The following is a 3,542-nucleotide window of genomic DNA, read 5'->3' as shown; positions in this document are numbered from 1 at the left end:
TGAAGGTTCTGTTTTCCTCCTGAAAAATTCCTTCTTCCCCTGTAATAATGCTTCATGTAGACCTTTCCCCCTTAGACCTGAAATTAAATATTTCATCAGATAAGAAGAACAGGCAGTCTTAAGTCAGCTGTAATTATATTTTACTTGACATTAAATATGTCATTTCATTTGTACTCAAATGACTTACTTTAAGATAAATGAGATTTTCATATCTTCTTTCTGTGTTTTTTTTTCTATTCTATCTGATGAAGTTATTCTTTCTAGGCTTCTCTTACAATGTATCTTAGTTCTCCTTGTTTCCTCTACTAAATTTTATTGTTTTCCAAGCCTATTTTCTATAGGCTTAGAAGTTTTAGAAGAAATTCCCTACCTTATTTGTTTTGGAATCCCAAATCCCATTGCATTAGAAGTTGAAATGTCATATTTTCAACTCAAAAAAAATTTTTTCCTGCCCCCATGGTACACAAGTTTTAAGCTTCCTATTTTTATTTAGCAGAGAAGTGTTCTCATGTATTTTGGCATACATGAATTATAGAGACATTTACACTTTTAATTACTCTTTATTGAGATTTGTCTTATGCTTTATTCAGTTACTTTATTCTTTATTTAGAATATCCATTTAACATTCATTAAGGAATATATATATATATATATATATAATTTCTGCATATGTGTGCATAAACATACACACGCAAGAGTTACAGATAGGGCCATGGGGGAGTCTGGTTGGTTTGTTTGCTTTGTTTTGATTTTAAACAGGGTCTTGCTATGTAACCTAGGCTAGTTTCAAGCACACTCTGTATTCCAAACTGCAGAACTGGTGACCTTTCTGTTTCAGTCTTCTGAATGCTAAGATTAAAGATGCATGGTATTACATCCAGTTTGGGTAATCTTTTCTATCTGTTCAGTTGGATTGTCTCTAATTCTTGACTAATTTTAGAATTATTCTTTATTCCTTCTTACAGATAGATACTTCTGCCTGGTTAGGGAACGGAAGAATGACTAGAATGATTGAAAATGTGAGATAGCAACACATGAGGTTAGGAATGAGGAGTGGACAAATTTGAGTCAAAGGGATTCTGGACCAGGCTATGGAACAAGTAGATGACCTAAAGAAGATGGGCAATAAGACCCTGAGTGCTGGGAACCTGGATGATGACTTACAGTGCTACTCTGAGGCAATTAATACAGCCTCAGAACCATGTGCTCTATAGCAATCAATCTGTAACCTATGCCAAAGAAAGGGACTACCAGAATGCCTGTGAGGATGGCTGCAAGACTGTTGACCTGAAGCCTGACTGGGTTAAGGGTTATTTAAGATAAGCAGCAGCCCCTGAGTTTCTAAACTGATGTGAAGAAGCCAAATGAAACCATGAAGAGGGTTTAAAACATGAAGCCAATAACCTCCAGCTTAAAGAAGCCTTGCAGAGCATGGTGGCCAGGTTAGCAAAGAGGACAATCATTAATTTCTTCAACTTGCCTAATCTGTACCAGAGTTGGAGAATGATCCCAAGATAAGGGTGTTGCTCAGTGACCTCAACTGCCAGGAACTCATAGAAGAGCTTCAGAATAAAACTCCAAGATCCCTGGGTCATGACTACTCCCAGTGTCCCCTTGAGGTTGATCTGGGAAGTTTGGATGGAGCAGAAGAGGCAGCACCACCCCTACTCCCACCTCCTCCCCAAAACAGGAGGCCAAGCCAGAACCAATGGAAGTAGATCGTCCAGAGAATAAGAAACAGGCACTGAAAAATGTTGGGAAATGGTGCCTACAGGAAGAATGTTGACAAACCTTATTTGTCAACAAATAAGGTTGAGAAGGCCCTGAAGCTTTGTCACAGGACAAGGAACTCGACCCCAGAAATACAAGTTCCATAACTAAACAAGTAGCTGTGTACTTTGAGAAGGGTGATGGCACCAAATGCCGTGAGAAGGCCATTGAGGTGGGCAAAGAGAATCGAGAGAACTTCTGACAGGTTGCCAAAACTTATGCCTCAATTGTCAATTCCTACTTCAAAGAAGAAAGGTAGAAAGATGCTGTCCATTTCTACAACAAATCTCTGGATGAACACTGAACCCAAGACATGCTCAAGAAGTGTCTGCAGGCAGAAATAATCCTGAAGGAGCAAGAACGACTGGCCTATACCAACCCTGACTTGGCTGTGGAGGAGAAGAACAAGGGCAATGAATGCTTCCAGAAAGGGGACTCTCCCCAGGCCATGAAGCACTATACAGAAACCATTACCCAAGAGATGCCAAACTGTACAGCAACTGAGCTGCCTGCTCTACCAAGCTCGTGGAGTTTTGGCTGACACTCAAGGACCATGAAGAGTGCATCCAACTGGAGCCAACCTTCATGCAGGGTTACACACGGAAAGCAGTTGCCCTGGAAAACATGAAGGAGTGTATAAAAGCCATGGATGCCTACCAGAAGGCACTAGACGCTGTATGATGACGCAGTACAATAGACATGATAGCCCTGAGGATGTACAGCAGTGGGCCATGGCTGACCCTGGGGTGCAGCAGATAATGCGTGCCCAGGCCTTGAGGCTACTCCTGGAGCAGATGCCAAAGGACCCACAGGCTCTGAGCGAAAACTTAAAGAACCTTGTAATAGCACAGAGGATCCAGAAGCTGATGGATGCGGGTCTGGTCGCGATTTGGTGATGACCTGCTTTTCCTCTCTTCCCTTTACCGGTGAGGAAAGGCAAGCTGGGATGGCAGCAAGCAGCACTGGACAGGAGTGGGACAGGGGGAGAAGAAAGGCTCATCTTTATGGTTATATATGCCTGCAAGGAAGACAGACGCAACCAGCATCGCCACGGGTCCTCCCAGCCCACGCGTGGTCTCTTCACTGCTGCCCTCAATTCCCGGTGTTCTTCCCTGCCCAGCCCCAGGACCCCATCACTGTCTCAGCTGCCCCGTTATAACTGATTAATGTTTATTTGGAGTAGTGGGTGCATATGGGGGAGGGGAGGGTATTCTTCCCAATCTAGGGTCCCGGCTGTCTTCACTTGTTACCCCACATCCCTCCTCGATAAAACAAGCCAGTCAGGTGTGGTTCTATGTTTCAATAAATAAACAGAGAGAGAGAGAGAGAGAGAGAGAGAGAGAGAGAGAGAAAGAGAAAAAGAAAGACAAGAGAATATGTGAGATAGTAGAAGAAAGTCTAGAGTTGTTCCAATCTGAAGGCCCTATTGTATTTATTAAAAATAGATTTATTCGGCTCAGAATTGATGGCTCAGAGGTTATGAACACTGGCTGTTCTTTAAAAGTCCTGAGTTCAATTCCCAGCAACTGTATAAATAATAAATAAATAAATCTTTAAAAAAATATTTATTCATTTATATTGATGATGGATGTTGATATGAACTGCCATGTAAGTGTGGCTCCTCTGAAAGGGCAACATGTGGTTTGACCACTGAAGTATCTCTCTATCACCTGAAAATTATTATTATTTTATTTTTTTTTAGTTTTTGAAAGAGGGTTTCTCTGTGTAGCTTTGACTGTCCTGGACTCACTTTGTAGATCAGGCTGGCCTTG

The 3,542-nt window shown here is 41.8% G+C and overlaps 1 pseudogene; it reads left to right on the top strand.

Moving 5' to 3' along the window:
* Positions 1-1,091: 1,091 nt before the first annotated feature.
* On the top strand, positions 1,092-2,666 carry LOC110541147 (stress-induced-phosphoprotein 1-like; annotated as a pseudogene).
* Positions 2,667-3,542: the final 876 nt, after the last annotated feature.

This window comes from Meriones unguiculatus, chromosome 17 (assembly GCF_030254825.1).
Source record: "Meriones unguiculatus strain TT.TT164.6M chromosome 17, Bangor_MerUng_6.1, whole genome shotgun sequence".
NCBI classification, from domain to species: domain Eukaryota; kingdom Metazoa; phylum Chordata; class Mammalia; order Rodentia; family Muridae; genus Meriones; species Meriones unguiculatus.
The sequence above is the reverse complement of the archived record's forward strand: the minus strand, read 5'-3'. Positions and strand labels throughout refer to the sequence as shown.